Source organism: Salvelinus namaycush, chromosome 41 (assembly GCF_016432855.1).
Source record: "Salvelinus namaycush isolate Seneca chromosome 41, SaNama_1.0, whole genome shotgun sequence".
Lineage (NCBI taxonomy): Eukaryota > Metazoa > Chordata > Actinopteri > Salmoniformes > Salmonidae > Salvelinus > Salvelinus namaycush.
This window is the reverse complement of record NC_052347.1, coordinates 8,677,094-8,691,073: the sequence shown is the minus strand read 5'-3', so window position 1 is coordinate 8,691,073 and position 13,980 is coordinate 8,677,094.

Genomic DNA, 13,980 nt, shown 5'->3' with positions numbered 1-13,980 from the left:
AGGAGTTACATTTCCAACCAGATCGGCAGGATTGTCCACACTCCTGCAGCAATCCAGAGCCTATGCATTTTGTTACTCAGAACCCAACAGTCAACATTGCCAGCATGAACAGCATTTGATGTTTTTTTTTTTATACATATCTCCCATCCTCCCCCCTTCCATTAAAGATTATGTTGGTGGTGGTGGTGTATGGATGTGGTGAGTGTGAGAGATCACAAGTCAATGCCTCATGCTCTTACAGATACAAGATGGTGCTATGTTCCAAGTCTGGAGCAGCTATTTCTGAAGTTTATTATCGCAAGCAGCGAATAGGGAAGTGTCAGGGCTTGAGGGGCTTGTAAATGTGTTTTTTGCATGTCTTCTCAATTTGCACATTGCAGAAAAATGTACCGCTTTCATCTCATCACACATTAACACGTGTGTTTTAGCAGAACGATTACATGTTTATTGAGTCTTGGGAGGATGTTTTCTAACAGATATTCTCTCCTCAGAGAATGTTTGGCATCTTAGTTAAACACCTTTTTTACTGAAATAGATTTCAGAAGTTCATAATTTGATGACTTCATCTCTTCTGTTCATTGTTACACTGTGTGTGTGTGTGTGTGTGTGTGTGTGTGTGTTAATCTCCAGTCAGGTCCTAAATTATTGGCACCCTTGATTAAGATGAGCAAAAAATACTATAAAATAATACATACTGAACTATATTATATGCTCAAAATGTTTTGAAATTGACTTATATATTAATACAATTGTTCAGAGAAAGTGATTATGATAAAAAAAAAAAAAAATTATTTCACCTTTAGTTAACCAGGTAGGCTAGTTGAGAACAAGTTCTCATTTGCAACTGCGACCTGGCCAAGATAAAGCATAGCAATTCGACACATACAACAACACAGAGTTACACATGGAATAAACAAACATACAGTCAATAACAGTTATTACAGTTACAGGTTAACAAATTATATATTTTTTTCTCAAAAAGATGGTCAAAATTATTAGCACCCCTATTTTCCATACCTTTCAATACCTCACCTTCCAAGGATAATGGCACTGAGCCTTTTTGAAACATGTTTTGAGATTGGAAACACATTGGGAGGGATCGTAGACCGTTCCTCCATACAGAATCTTTCCATATCCTTCGTTCGCGCTCTTCAATTCAAACCACAGGTTTTCAATGGGGTTCAAGTCCGGAGAGATGGCCATTGCAAAATGTTGATTTTGTGGTTAATAATTAACCATTAATTTGTGGATTTTGATATGTGCTTGGGGTTATTGTCTTGCTGGAAGATCCACTTGCGGCCAAGTCTCAGCCTCATGGCAGAGGCAACCAGGTTTTTGGCTAAAATGTCTTGGTACTGGGTGAAGTTCATGATGCCGTTGACCTTAACAAGACCCCCAGGACCAGTGGAAACAAAATAGCCTCATAACATCAAAGATCCACCACCATATTTTACAGTAGTTATGGGGTTCTTTTCTGCATATGCATCTTTCTTTAGATGCAAAACCCATATCGTTGGCGTGGCTAAAGACCTATTTTCACGTCATCCAACAAATTTAAACGCCCGAGGGGTATACTACGAATGAAACTAGATCTACTCAGGCTTTTATAAAGCTAGTCAGCTTCAGTTAGCTTCACATTCCAGCTCGGGCTTCATTCGTACTATGACGGTGAATATTGCTCGTCTGCCTGCGGCTAACTCTAGCAGGCGTGTAACTGCGCGTGCATGTCTCAAGTGGCTGGTCAAAGACCAAACTGTTTATTGAGACAACACTGAAACCATCAAACCATTTTTGTCGAAATCAACATGAAAGATAAGTTACAGTATCTTGCAAATTCAGCAGGCTATGATGTGAAATAGGCTAGAAGTTTATTTTATTTACGTATTGTTAATGCTGTCTTTGATGTGCTTTGGCGTGCTAATCAATGCACACGATAAAAAAAATTCCCGCTCCTATTTGGATAGTCCAGTAACATTTCAACGAAGTATCTACTAACCCTAACCTTAACTATTACCCTAACCTTAACCCTTACACAAATCCTTATAACCCTAACTGTAACCTTAGCAAGCAGTTGCTTATCAACAGATAATTTGTTGATATTATGGTCATCTGTAGAGCACGTACAGATGGAAAATCTGAACTATCCAAATAAAGTGTGACCAATAATTTTTGTCCTAGAAAAGTTTTACTGTGCATGATCTTTAAAATGTACACTCAATGTGTAATGTGATAGGTATTTTAATGATTTATTTTTATTTTTACAAAACACTTTTAATTAATAATAATATTTAACCGGTCATCTTTCTCAAATGAATGAGATGGTGAGTGAGGGAATCTGGTTTTATTGGTGCACAACATGCGGCTCAGTCATCTCATTCAGGGTAAGTGAGTTAGCCTGCCCTGGAGAAGGTTAGTTCTGAAGCATGCGTTGCCATAGAAATGTCTGGCTAAAAGGTGAGCCACTTTCATATGACAGGTTATCAGAGTTGACCAAAGTTACCTCGCTAACTCAAACTTTGGAGTTATGTAGGCTGGCCCCCTTCTTCTTTTCTTACCAGCTCTGCTCACTGAGACTTCTCCCTACAGGGCAGTCAGATGCCAGCCCTCTCTACCTTTCAGCCAGTATAAACCTGTAGTTAATGATGTCAGTCCATGGCCAGAGCTTCTGTTGAAGTAATCTGCAGACCATTAGGGCTGAGCCTAGCAGGCCAGATGATCTGTCAACCTCCTCCCACCACCCCGCGGTGTTCCTTTCCTCTGTCTGGCAGCTCTACATGCCCCTGGAACACAAAACCACGTCCCTTTCATGTACTGGGAGTACCTGTAGAGATATTACACAATTTCCCCCCACAACACATCCACCAGCACTTCCATTGTCAGCCAGTCCAGGTTGTGAGGATGCATTTAAACTGATGTCAGTGTCTGAGATTCCAGCTGTAGGCATGAGAGAGAATCAGGATGGATGTTCTTTAACGGTGACGCCAGGGGAGAAAAATAGAAGTGTGAATGGAAATGTTGTTTGAACAATATGTGCTGTGAATGAGTCCCACTCCCACCAGTGCCAGACCCATCGAAATAAAAGCCCAGTAATCGAATCACTGTGTTGAAGAAAAAAAAATCTGTCGTGCTGGGTTTTTTATCCAAGGGCGGACGAACGTTGAAACTCAGAAAAATGAGTTGAATATTGATCAATGGAGGCCCTCCCCAGGGTGCTTGTTGCCCTCTAGCTGAGATTGCTGGAAGAGAAATGGCACACTAGTTTCATTAGCATTTTGAAATAAACAACGTGTGGGTTGCCAAAACCATGCCAGAGTGAAGCGAGATGAGGATAAGAAGAGCCCTTCCTGGTTGTCTTTGCACAGGCGTATCTCCCTGCATTTCTGTACGCCATGTCATATCATGCCATAAAAAGGGATTTCTGGCTTGGCAGAGCTCCAGAAGACAAGCCATTTAAAATGTCCCCACACTTAGCAGAGGATGCCATTTACTCACATTCTCTCTTTGAAGCAGAGTAGAACCGACGTACTCCTCTTCGCACTCAATAATATCAGTCTCCCACAGTAAAGGGTGAGTTACTTTAGTAATTCACATGCGGTTTTATCTCCTTTGTCCCGTATTTTGACTCTGCCCTAGAGAGTGCGGGGAACTTTGTAAGAAAATCGATAGTAATTGATTCTTGAGGGCTGGAGTAGCAGGTTGGAATTCACGGTAAGAGCTCTGGGAAGACGTAGACAGAGAGGCAGTAGTGAAGGAGTGCAGGAACCTGGGCTTAATATGCATGTGGCAGCTCAGCTAAAGGTCAGCAACATGAACCTGTCTGTAGCTACAGATTATTAAAGACGGCCACCGCACTGGGCGCACAGTTACTAAGGGCCCAGAGGTAAGCCAAGTTAGAAATAAAAAATAAACATTTTCTCCTACACTACTGGCTCATCTTCTGTGATGTAGGGTGGTCGAGGGGGGGGGCAGCACACAACTCTGAGAAATAGTAGCAATCATGTCACAATTTTATTGGATTCCCAAGTGTCTTGCTCATAGCTGGTCTGAAGTACAGTAAAACATTGTAAAAGCAGATTATCTATAGAGATGATCTATTGTAGGGAATGTAGTTTTGAATAAAAATGTATGATTTTAGGAAGCATGTGCCACCCTGGGTACAATCCATTTTTTCTTCGGTCTTGAACACTGGTAATTTCTCTCTAAGGAGTCTTTTTGTTTCCGCCTTCATCCACTATCCATAACAGTGCTTGTCATTGCGAGTTAGTCCACATCAATCTGTCACATCAATGTCAGGATATTCTCTCTGTCTCCTCTCGTACTTTCTCACACTACTTGTTTGTTAGCCTCTCTTCCCCAACACTAGTCAATCAGCCCTTCACAGGCTGACTTTCAGAGCAAGATAGCTATAGACACTGGCCATTGAAAACGTCACCATGGAGAGAGGGACTGTTTCTCTGTGACGGGTTACAGCTGACAGCTCCCAGATTGATGGCTGACATACTCCTTGCTTGTGTGTGAGTGTGTGTGTGTGTGGTGGGAAACTATTCCAGGTGGTGGTCTGGAACCCCTGGCTGAAGGCCATATGATATCCCTAATCATGACCACTGAATGGCACTCAGCATGGTGAGGCCCTCATCTAAACCTCCAACCTGGACTCGGGTAGACGTAACAGAGTAAACGAAAATCCGGGATTCTCAAATTAGGATGATATGTTACTTATGGTATGAATTCATTTGTAGATGTCCATCATCTATTTCGTATGATATGTCACAAATTACAATTAATATGATATGTTGCGAATTACAATTATTATATGTTACGAAATGCAATTATTGTACGTTACGAATTCCAATTTTTTGTGGCTAACATTAGCTAGGTGACTAATGCCAACTTTAGCCAGTTGGCTAACATTAGCTAGGCTAGGGATTACATTTAGGGTTAAGGTTATGATTAGGTTAAAGTGTTACGGTTTTGGTTAGGAGAAGGGTTAGCTAACATGCTAAGTACCTGCAAAGTATCTAAAAAGTAGTAACTAATTGCAAAGTTTCAAATTAGCTCAAGTTGTCCATGTTGCAATTTGAACATGCAACCTTTGGGTTGCTAGACGTTCGCGTTATACGCCCACCCAACCACCCTCCTTTTGTTTTTGCCATAAGTAACCTTCTGTCTTATGTAACTATAACAAACGTAACATATCATACTAATTTGAGTGTCTAGTGTGATTCTCGTTTACCATGTTACGTCTACGTCTAGTCTCAGAAGCTGTATACCACCTGAAAAATAGCTACCACACTAGCAAAAACAACATGTAACATTATCATTTTGATAATGCCCTGGTACAATTTCCTTCACAAGTCTTTCTGGTGTTATCTGAAGAAACAAATACACAAAGATTAACCCAGCGTAGAGACATAGACAGACTGTTTGTTACTGATTGCTATCTTTACCATCCAAACCAGGGACTGATTTTAATATAGATTTTCTGGCACATGAACAGGCCAAATAGCAATGCCACGGTGTTCTACTTTCAAGAGGTTTGTTTTCTTTGAGATAACACGCTCGCCAAAGAAAATAATCTGTTCACACACAATCGGTTCCCCATAATTATAGAATGATCTTTGGAGTAATTTGCAATAATCCCAAATGTCACTTCAATTTACATTTCTCAAAGAGTACGGTTACATTTCAGCCAGTACATATCTTATATATTCAAATGTAATGAACCGTGTGTATGCATTAATTATGTGTAAAAAATCTATTCAAATGTTATTTGTCACATGCGTCGAATACAACAGATGTAGACTAGTCTACCAGGAAATGCTTACTTATGAGCCCTTTCCCAACAATGCCAAGTTAAAAAGTAAGAAAATTAACAAATACAAATAAAAAATAGTAACTCAATAAATAACAAGGGGTACCGGTACCGAGTCAATGTGCAAGGGTACAAGATAGTTTAGGTAATATGTACATGTGGGTAGGGGTAAAAGTGACTAGACAATCAGGATAGATATTCCTGTATAAAAGTTTACCCTTTAACCTAACACCTAACCTTAACTCTAACCCCTAGCCTAGCTAATGTTAGCCAGCTAGCTAATGTTAGCCACAACAAATTAGAATTCGTAACATATCATACGTTTTTAATTTTGTATTTATTTAACCAGGTAGGCAAGTTGAGAACAAGTTCTCATTTACAATTGCGACCTGGCCAAGATAAAGCAAAGCAGTTCGACACATACAACAACACAGAGTTACACATGGAGTAAAACAAACATACAGTCAATAATACAGTAGAAAAATAAGTCTATATACAATGTGAGCAAATGAGGTGAGATAAGGGAGGTAAAGGCAAAAAAAAGGCCACGGTGGCGAAGTGAATACAATATAGCAAGTAAAACACTGAAATGGTAGATTTGCAGTGGAAGAATGTGCAAAGTAGAGATAGAAATGGGGTGCAAAGGAGCAAAATAAATAAATACAGTAGGGGGAGAGGTAGTTGTTTGGGCTAAATTATAGATGGGCTATGTACAGGTGCAGTAATCTGTGAGCTGCTCTGACAGCTGGTGCTTAAAGCTAGTGAGGGAGATAAGTGTTTCCAGTTTCATAGATTTTTGTAGTTCGTTCCAGTCATTGGCAGCAGAGAACTGGAAGGAGAGGCGGCCAAAGGAAGAATTGGTTTTGGGGGTGACCAGAGAGATATACCTGCTGGAGCGCGTGCTACAGGTGGGTGCTGCTATGGTGTTTTGCAAATTCACAACATATTGTACATTTTGCAAATGTGTAACATATCATACGAAATGGATGATGGACATCCACAAATGAATAGATACTATACGAAATGTAACATATCAAACTATATGGAGGGTCTTGGATTTACGTACAGAATAACACAAAATGTTTTGAGACCAGGTTTGTATTTTGTCAGTGTATTACTAAGGCTCACCTCACCTACTCTCCTGCACACAGGTCTGCTGTATGGTGATCAATCAGGGAGATCTGTCCGGATACCTACCAGGCCTCCCCAGTCTAGTGGAGCAACCAAGTGGTGCGGTAGATAGCACTTCAGATGTTCTTTCTGGTGTTCACTACCACCACCAACTTAGACAGTCATACACAGTGAGTATATTGTATTGATTCTGCTGCTGGGTACACACAACGTGGGATTGATGTTCCATGTTTCTCTTCCTGCTGTGTTGGTAGTGAGCATGCTGCCTGTGCTGCTGAGTGATCAACCAGGTATGATAACCCTCAATAACACAGCTCAGCGGATGCAGATCTCCACAGATGGGATGCTCAGTAGGTTTTCAATTGCTCAGACATCAGGTTTCAACGGCTTTGACAGCCGTGTGAGATGCTCTCACTCACGGCGATAATAATTACCTGGATCTGCCAATCAGACGAGGCGAGGTCAGCGCCTCCGTGTGAGATTTGTTTATGACAACAGAGTTTATGTTCTGACAATAACGTAACAGCACACCCAATGTGGCTGTTGGCTTGGCAACTTTCCCACTCTGTCACATCGTTTGAGGCTTTTTTTGCCCATTATATTACCTGTATGAGGATGTTTTTTCTTTGTGAATTTGCAGACAAGTCTGTCTTTGAGATTCACAACAAATGCACTGTCTTGATGCATTAATATTGCCTTGTAAACAAATCAACATTTAGCACATACCAAAATAGTAGTGTTTCACTGAAAGGTTAGTATGCAAGGCAAGGGTAGAGCAAGAGAACAATCCTTATCTACAGTATGTACCTTGACAACCACTATCACTGCACTGCAAATATGGATTGAGGCTAATGAAAAATGAATAGAAAGAAGCAGCCATTGATTTGATCAACCATTGCCTAATGAATGATGTCATTTCTAAGTTCTCTGGTCGTGGTCTCAAGGCTCATACCTCTACCCTCCTTCTCCATTGTTGTTCCAGAGGAATGGAAAACCATATTTTAGAATAACTGCTGTGCCGTATTGCCTCCATGAATCCTTTTTATCATGATACATTGTTGTAGGAGTGCAGCAGCTAATACAAATATGAAGCCAGATGCCCTCCTCATAAACTCCTCCACCATTATTTATTTATAAATGAATATTCTCTGACTGTGCTAATATTTCTCAGGGCTTAGGAGAATGAGCTAATGTATTTGTAATTCCTTGTCTCGGTTGCTTTATTATTACGTGTCAAACGAATAAAGGTGTTACTAAATCATATTTTTACTTCTGTCTTTCCCATTCCCCCATGACTACTGTAATTGGAGAATTCCCCCTAAATATGAGCAGCAGAATTACACACTGGTTAGAGTAGCGGTGTCAAACTCATGCCCCAGGGGCCGTATTCAGTCTTCAACGAGGTTTGAATGTCCGCACTGAAAATTGGTTATATTTCCTCGCTGTCAAAATCTGCCCAAAAATTCCTCTATCCATATTTTTAGAATTTCCGATGCTCCCCGACTGTCTAGCTTTCATTTAGGTGATTATTAGCGAGCTGGAAACAGTCAAGAAACTGTATGAATGTAGGTCCATTATCATTACTACACTGTTTCCATTTGGTATATTAGTAGTTTGTCCCACCACTCAACAACAACAAAAAAATCCCCAAATATTTATATTTTTACTCAAACCACCCACGGGCTGGATTGGACCCCGGATGTCTAAAACCCCTGGGCTAGATTGTTAAATCTTTGGAGGCACAGGAACCCCGAATAAAGTGATTCCATTTCCCATTACCTGGAGCTGTTCGGTTATTGAATTCTGCACTTTGTGTGTTTCTAAATGTGGTTCAGTACTATGAATACACCAAAGGAGATAGAGAACACACCATCATAAGATCACTGTTTGCTAAAATCGTGACAATGAGAATAGGAACTGGTAAGACAGCAGAAACAGATCTGGGACTCAATGTTGTTAATTATCCAATATAAAATCAATTCAACTATCAAAGTGGCTGGGGGCCTATGCAAGATGGCCGCCAAATCAGCTGGCAGGTCAGGCGGGCATAAGGTATCCGAGATGGGCAACACACCATGCACACACCAAACAATTCACCTGAAGACATTTCTTGGTTTTTGACCAAAAGTGGGTTCTTATTTGCTTATTTTATACATATATATATACATTTTGTTCACTGCGTATTTGATTTCTTTCATAGTCTACTTATTTATCAGATGATCTGTTTGAACCTTACTTTTGATGTTTTACTGCTCTATTGTTAGCCTATGCTGTTAGCATTTAGTATATTCTATCTGCAACCAACATTTTTTGTTGTTAACCTATGTTAGGTCACAGGGCAACTGAAACCAACTGCTTTTATGTTTGTTGATTATGTGGATTATATACACTACATGATAAAAATTTTGTGCATTTCCCTTCACTGGAACTAAGGGGCATAGGCCGAACAATGAAAACAGCCCCAGACCATATTTCCTCCTCCACCAAACTTGACAGTTGGTACTATGCATTTGGGCAGGTAGCGTTCTCTTGGCATCCGCCAAACCCAGATGGGGAAGTGTGATTCATCACTCCAGAGAACGAGTTTCCACTGCTCCAGAGTTCAATGGCGGGAGCTTAACACCACTCCAGCTGACGCTTGGCATTGATCTTAGGCTTGTGTATATATAACTGCCACCTGTTTCTATCTGCCCACAGGACTATACTAGGTCACTAAATGCTGTTACCTGAAACCAGTCTGAGCCAGATTATGTTGATGTTGTCATGGGAAGATCGAGCTCTCTGTCAGAGGTGGAGGACGTTGACTGTAAGAAGATGTTCAGTTTGTCATCCAGCCTCCATAAACAGAGACACTCAACATTCAAATGCTCAATGTGCTCCTTGTTAATGACCTAGTCGTAAACACTAACTCCCCCTCACACATTTGCATCTTAAACATAACCTACAGCAGGCTTGGCCAAGTAAATTGGTACTTCAATACATTTGTCAGTAAGAGGCATTTTCTCATTACTTTTATGAAGTTGCAGCTGCTGGCTCTCTGCAGCACAACAAAGAGGAACAAGAGGAAGTGACCCGCAGGAAGTTGTGATAAATCAGAACATATTAATACTGTCAAAGTAACCTCTCACTGAAAACAAATCAAAGTTTATTGGTTGCATACATAGATTTGCAGATGTTTTCATAGATGCAGTGAAATGCTTATGTTTCTAACTCCAACAGTGCAGTAATACCTAACAATACAATACACGCATGATCCAAAAGGTTTTAACATATCAGAAATATCAGAACGAGCAATATCAGAAAAAGCAATGTCGGCATCCAGATTATAAATACAGTTGAAGTTGGAAGTTTACATACACTTAGGTTGGAGTCATTATAACTCGTTTTTCAACCACTCCACAAATTTCTTGTTAACAAACTATAGTTTTGGCAAGTCCGTTAGGACATCCACTGTATGCATGACACAAGTAATTTTTCCAAAAATTGTTTAGAGACAGATTATTTAATTTATAATTCACTGTATCACATTCCAGTGGGTCAGAAGTTTAAATACACTAAGTTGACTGTGCCTTTAAACAGCTTGGAAAATACCCGAAAATGATGTCATGGCTTTAGAAGCTTCTGATAGGCTAATTGACATAATTTGAGTCAATTGGAGGTGTACCTGTGGATGTATTTCAAGGCCTACCTTCAAACTCAGTGCCTCTTTGCTTGACATCATGGGAAAATCAAAAGAAATCAGCCAAGACCTCAGAAAAAAAATTGTGGACCTGCACAAGTCTGGTTCATCCTTGGGAGAAATTTACAAACACCTGAAGGTACCACGTTCATCTGTACAAACAATAGTACGCAAGTATAAACACCATGGGACCACGCAGCCGTCATACCGCTCAGGAAGGAAACGCGTTCTGTCTCCTAGAGATGAACGTACTTTGGTGTGAAAAGTGCAAATCAATCCCAGAACAACAGCAAAGGACCTTGTGAAGATGCTGGAGGAAACAGGTACAAATGTATCTATATCCACAGTAAAACGAGTCCTATATCGACATAATCTGAAAGGCCGCTCAGCAAGGAAGAAGCCACTGCTCCAAAACCGGCATAAAAAAGCCAGACTACAGTTCACAACTGCACATGGGGACGAAGATCATACTTTTTGGAGAAATGTCCTCTGGTCTGATGAAACAAAAATAGAACTGTTTGGCCATAATGACCATCGTTATGTTTGGAGGGAAAAGGAGGAGGCTTGCAAGCCGAAGAACACCATCCCAACTGTTAAGCACAGGGGTGGCAGCATCATGTTGTGGGGGTGCTTTGCTGCAGGAGGGACTGGTGCACTTCACAAAATAGATGGCATCATGAGGTAGGAAATGTATGTGGATATAGTGAAGCAACATCTCAAGACATCAGTCAGGAAGTTAAAGCTTGGTCGCAAATGGGTCTTCCAAATGGACAATGACCTCAAGCATACTTCGAAAGTTGTGGCAAATGGCATAAGGACAACAAAGTCAAGGTATTGGAGTGGCCATCACAAAGCCCTGACCACAATCCTATAGAAAATTTGTGGGCAGAACTGAAAAACCGTGTGCGAGCAAGGAGGGCTACAAACCTGACTCAGTTACACCAGCTCTGTCAGGAGGAATGGGCCAAAATTCACCCAACTTATTGTGGGAAGCTTGTGGAAGGCTACCCGAAACGTTTGACCCAAGTTAAACAATTTAAAGGCAATGCAACCAAATGCTAATTGAGTGTATGTAAACTTCTGACCCACTAGAAATGTGATGAAAGAAATAAAAGCTGAAATAAATCATTCTCTCTACTATTATTCTGACATTTCACATTCTTAAAATAAAGTGGCGATCCTAACTGACCTAAAACAGGGAATTTTTACTAGGATTAAACGTCATGAATTGTGAAAAACTGAGTTTAAATGTATTTGGCTAAGGTGTATGTAAACTTCCAACTTCAACTGTATGTATGTCACTTTATACAAACTGTTATAGAAAACACTGTGTTGTCACTCAAGCCAAAAAGGAAACCATAAAGATTACAAGGAAATCTTCATGGAAATGTTTTTCTTCTGCTGTAGTTTATGTATTTATGCTCTATATGCTTTTGAATACAAAAACGACTACCAGCATGTAAATGTAAGTTGCCCCAAGTTCTACACAAGTAGCCTATCAAGTAAGAAGTAAACAACAACATATTAACAGTAACTTGTTACTGAGAGGTCATCTGTGTAGCGTATATTATCCTTCATACTTTATTCACATCATGTAAGTATGTGTTTATCTTGGTAAAAAAGCCTGTCATCAACCATAACTATCTCTATCTCTGGTTGTTTACATTATTAATGAAATATACGGTTTCGCCTCATGAACCTCTCAAGTCTCTTTGGAGAGAATATCAAATCAAATTTTATTTGTCACATGCGCCAAATACGCAGATGTAGACCTTACAGTGAAATGCTTACTTACAAGCCCTTAACCAACAGTGCAGTTAAGAAAAATGGGTAGCCATTTGATTAGATGTTCAGGAGTCTTATGGCTTGGGGGTAGAAGATGTTTAGAAACCTCTTGGACCTAGACTTGGCACTCCAGTACCGCTTGCTGTGCAGTAGCAGAGAGAACAGTCTATGACTAGGGTGGCTGGAGTCAATTCAGTCAACAGTTTTTAGGGCCTTCCTCTGACACTGCCTGGTATGAAGGTCCTGGATGGCAGAATGTACTGGGCCGTACGCACTACCCTCTGTAGTGTCTTGCGGTCAGAGGCCGAGCAGTTGCCATACTAGGCAGTGATGCAACCCGTCAGGATGCTCTCGATGGTGCAGCTGTAGAACTTTTTGAGGATCTGAGGACACATGCCAGGGGGAATAGGTTTTGTCATGCCCTCTTCACAACTGTCTTGGTGTGCTTGGACCATGTTTGTTTGTTGGTGATGTGGACGCCAAGGAACTTGAAGCTCTCAACCTGTTCCACTACAGTCCCGTCGATGAGAATGAGGGCGTGCTCAGTCCTCCTTTTCCTGTAGTCCACAATCATCTCCTTTGTCTTGATCACGTTGAGAGAAGTTGTTGTCCTTGCACCACACGGTCAGGTCTCTGACCTCCTCCCCAAAGGCTGTCTCGTCGTTGTCGGTTATCAGGCCTACAACTGTTTTGTCATCGGCAAACTTAATGATGGTATTGGAGTCGTGCCTGGCCGTGCAGTCATGAGTGAACAAGGAGTACAAGAGGAGACTGAGCACGCACCCATGATGGGCACCCGTGTTCAGGATGGTACCTACCCGTACCACCTGGGGGCGGCCCGTCCGGAAGTCCAGGATCCAGTTGCAGAGAGAGGTGTTTAGTCCCAGGGTCCTTAGCTTAGTGATGAGCTTTGAGGGCATTATGGTGCTTCGGTTTCGGTGTATCCACTTCAAACACCTACACATACTGTAGGCATATTGGCCTTTACATTGCCACAGTTTGACTAAATCGGAGAGAAGTGTTAGCTCTCACCCAATTATAGCAGAACCTTAAAACTTGACAGTTGGCCAATATAAAAACCCAGATGATAAACCAACCTCCATTGCCTTTCCTTATCAAGTTGTTGCCAAAAGCAAATGTTCTCATAGGCTATGGGTTAACAGTGGGACAGAGGGGTAGGCAGGTAGCCTAGCGGTTAAGAGCTTTGTACCAGTAACTGAAAGGTTGCCTGTTCGATTCCCTGAGCCACATCTGTCGATGTACCATTGAGCAAGACATTTAACCCTAATTGCTCCTTTCAGTCGGTCTGGATAACAATGTCTGGTAAATGTAAAATATGCTGTGCTCATTATTTGATGACAATTCTGTTCTCTCTCTCACAGATGGGTGTTCTGGGGCCCTGCACTGTAGCCAAGGAGATAAACATGTTGCTTTGTGTCATACCTAAGCACAACCATTGAGCAGATGCTATCCAGTAAAGCCATACAGTCTACCCACCAGACAAAATCAAATCACATTTTATTTGTCACATGCGCCGAATACAACAGTGAAATGCTTACTGATAAGGGAATTT